Here is a 15,330-nt window from a genome sequence, read left to right on the forward strand (position 1 = left end):
ACTTAAGCTATTCTTTAACTACATAACTAATATCCTTAGCATGATATGTATTACAATAGCATATATTATAAGACTAGTATAAAGTAAATTTAATATAAAGATGTTCAATAATACAGATGAAAACGTGCTTGCATCATCCCCCCTTCTTTAGGGTGATTTCTCCTCAAAATGAGTTCATTCTGTCCTTGCATAGCTTCACGCCTCTTTGCTAAAAGAAAGTATTCTTTGAACGTTTGTGTTTTTCCATTAGGCACCCTTTCGTAAGATTTCCCTTTAGGCCTTTCTTTGGAATATGATTTACCAACAGGTACCTTTTGAGAGTGATATTTTTTTAAGGATATCCCTTTTGGAAGTGACCTTTCACGTGGTTGGTCCTGAAAAGTGAGGAGAGAAAAGGTTTCATATGAAGGGGTACTTACCTTTTGAAGATTAAAACCATTGGTGAAGAGTTGTGACTTTAAGTCCCAAACATCACCACTTTTTGTAGAAGACCCTTCATTTTCTAGCATTGAACAATCATTTTTCATTATGAAGAAGTTTGGTTTCTTGTTTAGTTCCTCTTCATTTTTCGTTGGGGTTTTATCTTTGCGCCATGCTTGTACACTCTTTCACATATGCAATTGATCTTGTTGTACTTCTTTAGGCGTTAAAGGCATCAAGGTCACCATGCGTCTATAATGCTTAAAAGTGTATTGATTGTGAAAACAATCATGAATGGCCCTTTTGTCATACTGTATGGTCTTCCAAGTAAGATGTGGCTAGCATGCATAGGGACAATGTCACAAAGCACCTCGTCCTTGTACCTACCAACCGAAAAAGGAATTAGAACTTGTTTGGTAATGTTTAACACACCTCCTTCATTGAGCCATTGGAGTTTATATGGAGTGGGATGCTTTGAAGTTGCCAATCCAAGTTTTTCAACCATAAGAGTGCTGGCTACGTTTGTGCAACTTCCTCCATCGAAGATCATTGTGCAAACCTCGTCCTTGATATGGCATCTTGTATGGAAAATATTGTTTCTTTGAATATCCTCTTGGGATGTTTGTGATTGTAGGCACCTTTTTGAAACTAGCATCTCACCATGATCTGCATTTTCTTCAGTTTCTTTGTCTTGCATTGTTTCAGGTTCCTCATCAAAAATAGGCTCTTCAGAATTCGATACAATATCTCCATTGTCAAGTACCATCATGGCATTTCGGTTGGGACATTGACTAGCAACATGTACTTTCCCAAAACATTTGAAACATTTGATGTCTTTGGATCTCTCAAAAGTACCTGTTTACTTTTCTTTACCCCTACTAGATTCGCCCACTTGTTTAGTCTTGGTAACTTCTATATGATCCTTGGCTTGTGCCGGAATTGGTTTTTTGAAGGTAATAGGCTCTTGCTTCCATTTGTTGACCGAACATGGACTGTTCCTAGTGTAGGATTTCCTTTTGAGTTGTCTTTCAATTTTCATGGCCACATGTACCATCTCTTCAATCTCTACATAATGTTGAAGTTCAACAAGGTTAACAATACCAGGATTTAGGCCAGATAAAAACCTTGCCATGGTTGATTCTCTGTCTTCATCAACATTGGCTCGGATCATGGCTATTTCCATTTCTTTGAAATAATCTTCAACGCTCTTGCTTTCTTGTTTCAGATTTTGTAATTTATGGTAAAGATCTCGGTGATAGTGAGTAGGCACGAACCTTTTCCTTATAATGGCCTTCATTTCTTCCCATGTATTGATGTGACGTTCACCATTTCATCTTCTGGAACTCACTAATTTGTCCCACCAAACTAAGGCATAATCCACGAATTCCATAGCAGCAAGCCTGACCTTCTTTTGCTCCGTATAATTTTGGCATTCAAAAATGTGTTCAATCTTGATTACCCAATCAAGATAGGCTTCAGGATTAGTTCGTCCTTGAAATGGAGGAATGGTCACTTTGATGTTGCTAAAGTTGTCATTTTGATTTCGATGAGCATCTCTTCGTGCTACTGATGTTACTTCAGCCCTCTTCTTCTTAGAATTCTTCTACCATTCTAGGGCAATTTACTCTTTGATTGCTTAAAGATGCTTCAAATTGGTCCATACAATCATGCAAAGGCTCTAATTCTAATTTCAGCAATATGGCCATTTCATGCATGATGCTTGAGTTTGTAAATTAGGGGCATCTCTTTCAGGGGTTCATCCTGGACTTTGAGACATGGTTAGTGAAATAAGAAAAGAGTAAGATGTGTAAAAGACCTTACCAGAATGTACTCTCATAAAGCCTCACGAATCACTCCAAGGAAACTTGAATGTCACTCAATCTTCTCGTGTTTGCAATTCTAGAACTTAATGGCTTTTACTTGTCCTCTTCTTATACCACACACTCTCCAGCCTTTTCCCTCTCGATTCTCTTGTCTCAAGTTATAGAGAATTTTACTCAAGACTATATAAAGTAAATTTTACTTATTTGACGTCGGCTGCAAAAGGGTTAGTAGGAAGGGGAAAACAAATATAATGAAAGGGTGATGTAAGGTGAATCTACACGCTTGGGAGAAGAGAGTAGATAGCCTTATTGTGTCCCGATCTAGGATTGACAAGTACTGATGTCCTTAAATTTATAAGCTTGGGCTGCAAAATAAGATAAGAAAAGGAAATAAGATTAATGATGGAATTAAGAAATGGATGATAATATAAGTAATGGAAATGAAATAAAGATATAATAGAGATGGCTATGAAATTGATGGATTGATGGATGTTGTTGATGATGGAAATGATGAAATTGAGATGGTGGTGATTTGTATCCCAAACACGCAAAAAGATGAAACAATGCTAAAGAGCACAATCCCGATCTTCACAAACTTGCTTGAGGGGTGGTGATAGTGTCTTCAACCCACTAGATATTAATATAGGAATTTAGGAATCAATTTGGAAGGAATGACGCCACAAGTATATGAATTATACTTGCTTAATCGATAAAGTTCACAAAGAACTTTGAAGAGAAATAACTCACAAGAGTATGTTTTATATAAGAGATGAGATGAGTACAAATGAAGGCAAGCCACTCTATTTATAGGAAATGAGAGGGCTTGGCCGAATGGTTACATGATGTTTCGGCTAGATACATGACTTTAGGAAGATACATAATGTTTTAAAATGAAAGATCAAGTCATTTGGGCTTGTGATGGTTCGGCTAACCCTTCATAAAGGGACTTGATGATTCGGCTAAGGATTGGAAGACATCTCCCTTGGCCGAATGGTGATGCTGGTTCATCTTGGCGCCATTTCTCTTCTTTTTTAGCCGAATGGGTTTGTATCTCCTCAAGTTGGTGCCAAATGTTCTCATGTACATGGCATGTGATGTGGCCGAATAGGCATGGAGCTCTATCTCATGTCTCTTGGTGATTTAGGCCTCCAATGCTAGCAAACTCTTCACCAACGTGCTCCTAGATGAAAAGGCATCTTCATGGGCAGCATCATTCATGAAAGGTCACAATGTTTGATAATGGTGTCCCTTCATGTTTGAGCTATTTATGGTGTGAATGAGCTGGTGGTGAGCTGGCCTTAGATGACTTGTAACATGATGAACGTTTGGGCAGCTCCTTGTGGAAAGGTATCTCTCATGGTGGCAACTATTCGCGAAAAGGTACGATTTCACAAATTTTGACTTAGGACATATTTGAAGTGTCCTAAGTGGTGATGATGATGGTGCAACTCCCTAGCTGAAATGAGTTCATCTTGTAGCTCAAATCTTCAGCTCAATCCAACTATGAGCTCACGGCCTCAAAACAACTTTTCATCAATGAATACTTATAATCTCCTAAGCATCCCTATGCGAGTTTCCTTGCTGTTTCATGCTCCATTTAGCTCCAATGCAGCTCCCAATTATTGGTCGAATTTGCCTACATGCTTAACATAAAGAAATAAACTAAGTAAATGAACTTATGCAATGTAGTATATAATAATGTGGACTATAGGTTATTTAATATTCAATATGTAACATATTAAACAACCTATTATCTAATGGTTCTTTCTCATTAAAAGATTTTAAAACATTAAGGCACTTATGAGAAAGTATTTTCCTGAATTGTTTTACCTTTGCACGAGTGATAGGTCCAATGGGCATGACTTCAGGATCTATTTGTATAGTTGTGATCACATCATCCTCCCCTTCTTTTGAGCGATTTGTCCTCAAATCGTCGTTGTCTTCAAATGGAGAAAGATCTGAAATATTAAAAGTTGCACTTACATTGTATTCACCAGGTTGATCCAATTTGTATGCATTATCATTGATCTTCTTCGTGATTTGGAATGGTCCATCTCCTCTTGGCAACAATTTGGATTTCCTTTGGGAAGGGAAACGTTCTTTTCTGAAATGCACCCACACTCAATCACCTTCTTCCAATTTTAATGGCTTGCGTCCCTTATTTGCTTGTTGTTCATATTGTCTTGTTCGTTTTTCTATATTGTCTTGAACTTGCTGATGAAGTTTCTTAACGAACTCATCCTTGCTCTTGCCATCTTTGTTGATCATGTGTTCCTGAGGCAAAGGAAGAAGATCTAAAGGTGTTAAGGGGTTAAAGCCATATACTACCTCAAATGGTGACATCTTGGTTGTTGAATGGACTGCCCGATTATATGCAAATTCAACGTGTGGTAAACATTCCTCCCAAGCTTTGATGTTCTTTTTGATGATAGATCTCAACAATGTTGATAGTACTCGATTTACCACTTCGGTTTGCCCATCTGTTTGAGGGTGACACGTTGTGGAGAAAAGCAACTTTGTCCTAATCTTACTCCATAACGTCCTCCAGAAATGGCTAAGAAATTTGACATCTCTATCAGAAACTATAGTTCTTGGAACGCCATGTAATCTCACAATTTCTTTGAAGAACAAGTTAGCCACATGTGTTGCATCGTCTGTCTTGTGGCATGGTATGAACTGTGCCATTTTGGAAAAACGATCTACAACAATAAATATTGAATCTCGTCCATTCTTGGTCCTTGGTAGTCCCATCACAAAGTCCATTGATATGTCAACCCATGGTGCTTGAGGAATAGGTAGAGGCATGTAAAGTCCATGAGGCATAACCTTTGATTTTGCCCTTTTGCAAGTGACACATCGTTCACATACCCTTTCAACGTCTCTCTTCATCTTAGGCCAATAAAAGGTGTTGTTTCAAAATTTCCAATGTTTTGCTTACTCCAAAATGACCCATGAGACCTCCTTCATGTGCTTCTCGAACAAGCACTTCTCGAAGGGATCCTTGAGGAATGCATAGACGCCCTTCTTTGAATAGATATCCTTCATGCCTATAAAACTTTTCATATGCACCTTTCTCACAAGCCTTATACTTTTCTTCAAAGTCATGGTCAGTAGCATAGCAATCTTTAATATATGAAAACCCAATTAACTTTGAATCAAGAGCATTAAGGAGAACATACCTTCGAGATAGAACATTGGCTACAATGTTTTCTTTACCTTTCTTGTAATGAATGACATAAGGGAACGACTCCAAAAACTCCACCCATTTGGCATGTCGCTTGTTTAACTTATGTTGGCCCTTGATATTCTTTAAGGCTTCATGGTCGGTGTGTATGATGAATTCCTTTGGTAGAAGATAATGCTGCCAAACTTCAAGTTCCCTTATGAGAGAATACATCTCTTTATCATAAGTTGGATAGTTTAGCAAGGCACCATTCAACTTTTCACTAAAATATGCAATGGGTCGTCCTTCTTGAGTCAAAACAGCCCCAATTCCGATTCCAGAAGCATCACATTCCACTTCAAAAGTCTTATCAAAGTTAGGTAATACAAGTAAAGGTGCCTTGGTTATACATTCCTTCATTTCATTAAAGGCATCTTCTTGTTCTTTTCCCCATGAAAAGATTGAATTCTTTTTAATGATCCCTGTTAAGGGGGCGGCAATAGAACTAAAATTAGGCACAAACCTTCTGTAAAAACTTGCAAGACCATGAAAACTTCAGACTTGACTAATTGAAGTAGGTGTAGGCCACTCTTGAATGGCTTTGATCTTTTCAGGATCAACTTCAAGTCCCTGTGAACTTACAATAAAGCCTAAGAAGGTTAAACTGTTAGTGCAAAAGACACATTTCTTCATGTTTGCATAAAGCTTTTCCTTTTGAAGGGTTTCAAGAACATACCTCAAGTGTTGCACATGTAATTCCAAGTCATGACTATAAATAAGAATATCATCAAAATAAACCACACAAAACTTACCGATGAATGGCCTGAGTACATGATTCATTAACCTCATGAAGGTGCTTGGTGCGTTTGTTAATCCGAAAGGCATCACCATCCATTCGTACAATCCTTGCTTTGTCTTGAATACGGTCTTCCACTCGTCTCCTTCTCGCATTCTGATTTGATGATATCCACTCTTTAAATCAATTTTAGAGAACATAGTGGCTCCACTCAATTCATCCAACATATCATCAAGTCTTGGTATAGGATGTCGGTATTTGATGGTAATTTGATTGATAGCACGACAGTCTACACATTCTCCATGAACCATCCCTTTTGGGCACAAGTAACACCGGAATAGCACATGGACTCAAACTCTCTCGTATGTATCCTTTGTCCATCAATTTTTCAACTTGTTTCTGAAATTCCTTAGTTTCTTCAGGGTTACTTCTATATGCTGGTCGGTTTAGAATGGATGCACCCGGTATAAAAATCAATTTGATGTTCGATCCCTCTAATAGGTGGCAATCCACTAGGAATATCTTCTGGGAATAATTCTTCAAATTCCTGCAACAAAGATGAAATAGAAGAAGGCAAACCTTCTAGAATATTAGTCAAAATTAAGCTTTCCTTGTACCTAAGTACAATTAGAGCTTTGTAGGATAACAAATGTTTCCTGATGTCTTTTTCTCCAGCATATATGTTCATCTTCGTTGGTTCCTCTTCCTTGATAGATTTGAAAGCTTCAATGCTTTTCTTCAAAGCATCTTGATCTTCACACACTTGATTCGGTAAAAGAGGAGTCAAAATGAATTTCTTTTCATTGTGATAGAAAGAGTACCGGTTTGTGAAACCATCATGGATAGCCTTCTTATCAAATTACCAAGGTCTCCCTAGAAGTATATGGCACGCATTCATTGGAATGACATCACAAAGGACTTGATCTTGGTATTTCCCTATTGAAAAGGAAATGTTGACTTGTTTGGTGACTTTAACTTCTCCTCCATCATTTAGCCGTTGTAGCTTTTATGGTGTAGGATGTTTAAGTGTCTTGATTCCAAGTTTAGCCACCATTAAAGTGCTTGTAACATTGGTACAACTTCCTCCATCAATAATCATGAAACAAACCTTGTTGTTTACATGACATCTAGTGTGAAAAATGTTCTCTCGTTGATTATTCTCAATGGACTGAATATTCAAGGCTCTTTTTACTACAAAAACTTGTCCTGAAACTTGAGACATTGTTTGTTAGTAGATAAATAAAACAAAATAAACCTTACCAGCACACTCACAAAGTCTCACAAGTTCACTCCAAAGAAAAGATAAGATCACTCCACTCAACACTCGTGTTTACTCTCGGGAATATATATATTTGGCTTTTAACAATTCCCCTTCTGATCTCACTCTCTCAATAGCCTTTTTCCACTCAATTTATCTTGCTAAGTCCTTTGAAGAACTTACTCAAGATTAGAACAAGTTAATTCCTTCCTTGTGTGCGTCGGCTGCAATTATGGTTAGGGTAGAAAGAATAGAAGAAATGAAAAGGTAGAAGAAAGGATTCAAAGGTATTAAAAAAAATGAAATGGTTGAAGACAAGGAAAATGAAAGGATAGAAAAGGAAGAGGTGACTTACAATTCAAGAAACAACACTTACTGCAACCTTTCTCAAGAAGACAATAAGGTTATCTTCTCTTAGTGTAGATAGGCCTCTTTGATGTATTTGTAATGGCAGAGCACTTTCCTTGGCTTGCTTTCTCCTTTTGAACTTCTCTTTTTCTTTTCTTTTCTACTTTTCTTCTTTTCTGATTTTTTTCTCTTCTTTTTGTCTTTTCTTTCTTTTTGTACTCCAATTCTGATGAAGGAGTCTTTTTTTTCTTTTGCTTTGCACGACAATAACACTTTTGTTGTCAATCCAACTATGCTCTGATTATCGCTTGATGTAAGGTGAATCTACACGCTTGGGAGAAGAGAGTAGATAGCCTTATTGTGTCCGGATCTAAGATTGACAAGTACTGATGTCCTTAAATTTATAAGCTTGGGCTGAAAAATAAGATAAGAAAAGGAAATAAGATTAATGATGGAATTAAGAAATGGATGATAATATAAGTAATAGAAATGAAATAAAGATATAATAGTGATGGCTACGGAATTGATGGATTGATGGATGTTATGATGATGGAAATGATGAAATGGAGATGGTGGTGATTTGTATCCCAAACACGCCAAAGATGAAACAATGCTAAAGAGCACAATCCCGATCTTCACAAACTTGCTTGAGGGGTGGTGATAGTGTCTTCAACCCACTAGATATTAATCTAGGAATTTAGGAATCAATTTGGAAGGAATGACGCCACAAGTATATGAATTATACTTGCTTAATCGATAAAGTTCACAAAGAACTTTGAAGAGAAATAACTCACAAGAGTATGTTTTATATAAGATATGAGATGAGTACAAATGAAGGCAAGCCACTCTATTTATAGGAAATGAGAGGGCTTGGCTGAATGGTTACATGATGTTTCGGATAGATACATGACTTTAGGAAGATACATAATGTTTTAAAATGAAAGATCAAGTCATTTGGGCTTGTGATGGTTCGGCTAACCCTTCATAAAAGAGACTTGATGATTCGGCTAAGGATGGGAAGACATCTCCCTTGGCCGAATGGTGATGCTGGTTCATCTTGGCGCCATTTCTCTGCTTTTTAGCCGAATGGGTTTTATCTCCTCAAGTTGGCGCCAAATGTTCTCATGTCCATGGCATGTGATGTGGCCGAATAGGCATGGAGATCTATCTCATGTCTCTTGGTGATTTAAGCCTCCAATTCTAGCAAACTCTTCACCAACGTGCTCCTAGATGAAAAGGCATCTTCATGGGCAGCATCATTCATGAAATGTCACAATGTTTGATAATGGTGTCCCTTCATGTTTGAGCTATTTATGGTGTGAATGAGCTGGTGGTGAGCTGGCCTTAGATGACTTGTAACATGATGAACGTTTGGGCAGCTCCTTGTGGAAAGGTACCTCTCGAGGTGGCAACTATTCGCGAAAAGGTACGATTTCACAAATTTTGACTTAGGACATATTTGAAGTGTCCTAAGTGGTGATGATGATGGTGCAACTCCCCAGCTGAAATGAGTTCATCTTGTAGCTCAAATCTTCAGCTCAATCCAGCTATGAGCTCACGGCCTCAAAACAACTTTTCATCAATGATTACTTATAATCTCCTAAGCATCCCTATGTGAGTTTCCTTGCTAATTCAGGCTCCATTTAGCTCCAATGCAACTCCCAATTGTTGGTGAATGTGCCTACATGCTTAACATAAAGAAATAAACTAAGTAAATGAACTTATGCAATGTAGTATATAATAATGTGGACTATAGGTTATTTAATATTCAATATGTAACATATTAAACAACCTATTATCTAATGGTTCTTTCTCATTAAAAGATTTTAAAACATGATGTAAGGTGAATCTACACGCTTGGGAGAAGAAAGTAGATAGCCTTATTGTGTCCCGATCTAGGATTGACAAGTACTGATGTCCTTGAATTTATAAGCTTGGGCTGCAAAATAAGATAAGAAAAGGAAATAAGATTAATGATGGAATTAAGAAATGGATGATAATATAAGTAATGGAAATGAAATAAAGATATAATAGAGATGGCTGCGGAATTGATGGATTGATGGATGATGTTGATGATGGAAATGTTGAAATGGAGATGGTGGTGATTTGTATCCCAAACACGCCAAAGATGAAACAATGCTAAAGAGTACAATCCCGATCTTCACAAACTTGCTTGAGGGGTGGTGATAGTGTCTCCAACCCACTAGATATTAATCTAGGAATTTAGGAATCAATTTGGAAGGAATGACGCCACAAGTATATGAATTATACTTGCTTAATCGATAAAGTTCACAAAGAACTTTGAAGAGAAATAACTCACAAGAGTATGTTTTATATAAGAGTTGAGATGAGTATAAATGAAGGCAAGCCACTCTATTTATAGGAAATGAGAGGGCTTGGCCAAATGGTTACATGATGTTTCAGCGAGATACATGACTTTAGGAAGATACATAATGTTTTAAAATGAAAGATCAAGTCATTTGGGCTTGTGATGGTTCGGCTAACCCTTCATAAAGGGGCTTGATGATTCGGCTAAGGATGGGAAGACATCTCCCTTGGCCAAATGGGCATGCTTGTTCATCTTGGCGCCATTTTCTTCCCTTGGCCGAATAGTGGTGTGTCTCTTCATGTTTGGCGCCAAAGGCTCTCATGTGCATGCCATGTGATGTGGCCAAATATGCATGGCACTCTTCCTCATGATGATTTAAGCTTCCAATGGTTGCAATTTCTTCACCAACGTGCTTCTAGATGAAAAGGCATCTTCATGGGCAGCATCATTCATGAAAGGTCACAATGTTTGAGAAAGGTCTCCCTTCATGTTTGAGCTACTTATGGTGTGAATGAGCTAAAGTTGTGCTGGCCATAGGTGACTTGTAGCATGGTGAATGTTTGGACAGCTCCTTGTGAAAAGGTACCTCTTGAGGTGGTAACTATTCGCGAAAAAGTACGATTTCACAAATTTTGACTTAGGACATATTTGAAGTGTCCTAAGTGGTGAAGATGATGGTGTAACTCCCCAGCTGAAATAAGGTCATCTTGTAGCTCAAATCTTCAGCTCAATCTAGCTATGAGCTCACGGCCTCCGGACAGCTTTTCACCAATTGTTCCTTGTGTTCTCCTAATCGATCCCATGTAAGTTTCCTTGCTGTTACATGCTCCATTTAGCTCCAATGCAGCTCCAAAGTGTTGGCCGAATGTGCCTACATGCGTAACATAAGAAAATAAACTAAGTATATAAACTTGTATATTATAAAAATGTGACTATAGTATATGATAATAACTTGTATCTCATATATAAATGGATATCTTATTATCATAATAACTATAGGTATAATATATATATATGAAAATAACTATCTTATAACATATGAAATAAGTATCTATAGGTATAAAGATAGAAAGTTTCTTCCCTGGAGAGGTTGGAATAGCCATGGTAAATATGATGCTGAATTGGATCACATCATCCTCCCCTTCTTTTAATCGATTTGTCCTCAAATCGAATGATCGTCTTTTCCTAGTGTCCTTCCATTCAATCTTTACAAAAAGGTTCATATCCGTTGAAAGACTACTTTGGAAGTTCTTAACCTGAAAAAAAAGAAAACTTTCATTAGTATGAATGTGATCAAACAAATTTAATGTTAAGAAATACATCCTGAAAAATGTAGGTTCAAAGTTCATGTCTATTGAAGACATTTGGCTTTGAACGTTAGTGCCCTTTTGTATTCCAAAAATCATGCTCCTTTCCATAGATAGATGCATTGATTCATGAAAGGTGGTGACTCTTAGAATGGTGATGTCCTTATAAGTCACGCCCTTTGGATGAAAAATCATTTCCCTTTGGGTTTCAATAGGCATGACTCTTGATTCTTGATGGATCACGTCCTTTGGATGAAGAGTTACCATTCTTTGCTGTTTAATAGTCGCACCTCTTGGCTCTTGAAAGGTCACGTCCTTTAATTTCCCAAATTGATTGATTGTGTCACTTGGATCATCCTGCAAATCAAAGGAATTTCTTGCATTGTCAAAGTTAGAAAAATCTTCATTGACCTTGCGCCTCGTCAGTAAACATCTTTGTAACAAGCACTTAGATGTATAAGCACTTGTTTTTGGAATGTTTTCTTCCTGGATTAACTTCGATTTTCCTTTCCTCATGGCCTCAACACTTTGTTTCATCTTGATTTGCTCAACTTGGACTTGTTTAGGCGTCAAGGGTGTTAGGATGATCTTCTTTCCTCCATGGTTGAATGAATACTGATTGGTAAAACAATCATGAATGGTCCTCCTATCATATTGCCTTGGTCTTCCAAGGAGTAAATGGCTAGCATGCATAGGAACAACATCTCACATAACCTCATCCTTGTACTTACCAATTAAAAAAGGAACCATCACCTGTTTGTTGACATTAAGTTCACCTCGTTCATTGAGCCATTGTAGTTTGTAGGGATTTGGATGTTTCAACGTTTGCAATCCCAATTTCTCCACCATGATGGTACTGGCAACATTAGTACAACTCCCACTGTCTATAATCATGAAACACACCTTTTCATTCACATGACATCGAGTATGAAAGATGTTTTCCCGTTGTGCGTTATCTTATACTACTTGGGCATTCAAACTTCTTTTAACCACTAAGGCTTCACCTTCCACCGGAGCACTAATTTCAGTTTCTTCCTCAACTTCTGTTGGTGATGGTGGCGCTTCTTCTTCTTCATGGTCAGATTCGATCTCACCATTTCCAAGTAGTAGCATGGTGTTTCTGTTGGGACATTGTGTGGATATATGTCCCCTCCCAAGATATTTAAAGCAACGGATGTCTCTTGATCGTTCAGGGATCTCTTTTCCTCGATTCTCCTTACCAATTTGGGAAGCATTTGATGATTCAGCCTTCTCTTTGGTAGGAATAGGGGTAGACTTCCTCAAATTGTTGTTTGGACTCCATCTTGAAGATGTAGGCACTGAAGTACGAGAGATAGGTCTTCTCCGTAGTTGCCGTTCTATTTTCATAGCCATTTGCACCATTTCATCAAGTTCGATATAATGATACAATTCTAGTGTGTTGGCAATCTCAGGATTGAGTCCAGCTAGAAATCTAGCCATGGTTGCTTCACGATCCTCCTCAATATTTACTCGGATCATTGCCACTTCCATTTCTTTATAATAATCCTCCACACTCCGTTGGCCTTGCTTCAAATTCTGCAATTTCTGAAACATGTCTCGGTGATAATGAGTAGGAATGAAACGTTTACGCATGATACCTTTCATTTTGAGCCATGTTGATATTGGTCTCTCTCCATTCCTCCTCCGGGTAATTGTAAGTTGATCCCACCATATCAAAGCATAATCAACAAACTCCATAGATGCCAATCTTACTTTCTTGAGTTCAGAATAGTTATGGCAACTAAACACATGTTCCACCTTGCTTTCCCATTCAAGATAGGCTTCTGGATCAGTCTTCCCTTGAAATTGCGGAATTTTGATTTTGATGTTGCTCATATTATCATCAACATTGGCACGCCTAGGTCCTTGTATCAATGCTGGTTCTTCTTCATCATAAGGATTTGGAACATCATCTTCGGGAGGAGGTTGTTGCCTCCGAGGAGTATCATTGTTTCTAGTTTGTGGTTAATCTTGTCTTTGGTCTAGTTTCTCATGGAGAGCATCAAATTCTGTTCGAAACATTCTTATCATTTCTCCAATTAGTGCTTGCATTTGCAAATTGGGTTGACCTGCATTTCCTTTAGGACTTTGAGACATGGTTAGTAAATAAAACAAAAAAATAAACCTTACCAGCACACTCACAAAGTCTCACAATTTCACTCCAAAGAAAAGATAAGATCACTCCACTCAACACTCGTGTTTACTCTCGGGAATATATATATTTGGCTTTTAACAATTCCCCTTCTGATCTCACTCTCTCAATAGCCTTTTTCCACTCAATTTCTCTTGCTAAGTCCTTTGAAGAACTTACTCAAGATTAGAACAAGTTAATTCCTTCCTTGTGTGCGTCGGCTGCAAATATGGTTAGGGTAGAAAGAATAGAAGAAATGGAAAGGTATAAGAAAGGATTCAAAGGTATTAAAAAAAATGAAATGGTTGACGACAAGGAAAATGAAAGGATAGAAAAGGAAGAGGTGACTTACAATTCAAGAAACAACACTTACTGCAACCTTTCTCAAGAAAAAAATAAGGTTATCTTCTCTTAGTATAGATAGGCCTCTTTGATGTATTTGTAATGGCAGAGCACTTTCCTTGGCTTGCTTTCTCTTTTTGAACTTCTCTTTTTCTTTTCTTTTCTTCTTTTCTTCTTTTCTTCTCTTCTTTTTGTCTTTTCTTTTTTTTGCACTCCAATTATGACGAAGGAGTCTTTTTTTTTCTATTTTTCTTTTGCTTTGCACGCCAATGACACTTTTGTTGTCAATCCAACCTGGCTCTGATTACCGCTTGATGTAAGGCGAATCTACACGCTTGGGAGAAGAGAGTAGATAGCCTTATGTGTCCCGATTTAGGATTGACAAGTACTGATGTCCTTGAATTTATAAGCTTGGGCTGCAAAATAAGATAAGAAAAGGATATAAGATTAATGATGGAATTATGAAATGGATGATAATATAAGTAATGGAAATGAAATAATGATATAATAGAGAAGGCTGCGGAATTGATGGATTGATGGATGTTGTTGATGATGGAAATGATGAAATGGAGATGGTGGTGATTTGTATCCCAAACACGCCAAAGATGAAACAATGCTAAAGAGCACAATCCCGATCTTCACAAACTTGCTTGAGGGGTGGTGATAGTGTCTTCAACCCACTAGATATTAATATAGGAATTTAGGAATCAATTTGGAAGGAATGATGCCACAAGTATATGAATTATACTTGCTTAATCGATAAAGTTCACAACGAACTTTGAAGAGAAATAACTCACAAGAGTATGTTTTATATAAGAGATGAGATTAGTACAAATGAAGGCAAGCCACTCTATTTATAGGAAATGAGAGGGCTTCGCCGAATGGTTACATGATGTTTCGGCTAGATACATGACTTTAGTAAGATACATAATGTTTTAAAATGAAAGATCAAGTCATTTGGGCTTGTGATGGTTCGGCTAACCCTTCATAAAGGGGCTTGATGATTCGGCTAAGGATGGGAAGACATCTCCCTTGGCCGAATGGGCAAGCTTGTTCATCTTGGCGCCATTTTCTTCCCTTGGCCGAATGGTGGTGTGTCTCTTCATGTTTGGCGCCAAAGGCTCTCATGTGCATGCCATGTGATGTGGCCGAATATGCATGGCACTCTTCCTCATGATGATTTAAGCTTCCAATGGTTGCAATTTCTTCACCAACGTGCTTCTAGATGAAAAGGCATCTTCATGGGCAGAATCATTCATGAAAGGTTACAATGTTTGAGAAAGGTGTCCCTTCGTGTTTGAGCTACTTATGGTGTGAATGAGCTAAAGGTGAGCTGGCCATAGGTGACTTGTAGCATGGTGAACGTTTGGGTAGCTCCTTGTGAAAAGGTAC

General features: G+C 37.8%; 1 pseudogene; it reads right to left on the minus strand.

Moving 5' to 3' along the window:
* Positions 1–4,250: 4,250 nt before the first annotated feature.
* On the minus strand, positions 4,251–13,286 carry LOC120205787 (annotated as a pseudogene).
* Positions 13,287–15,330: the final 2,044 nt, after the last annotated feature.

Source organism: Hibiscus syriacus, unplaced genomic scaffold, assembly GCF_006381635.1.
Source record: "Hibiscus syriacus cultivar Baekdansim isolate YM2019G1 unplaced genomic scaffold, ASM638163v2 tig00013040_pilon, whole genome shotgun sequence".
Lineage (NCBI taxonomy): Eukaryota > Viridiplantae > Streptophyta > Magnoliopsida > Malvales > Malvaceae > Hibiscus > Hibiscus syriacus.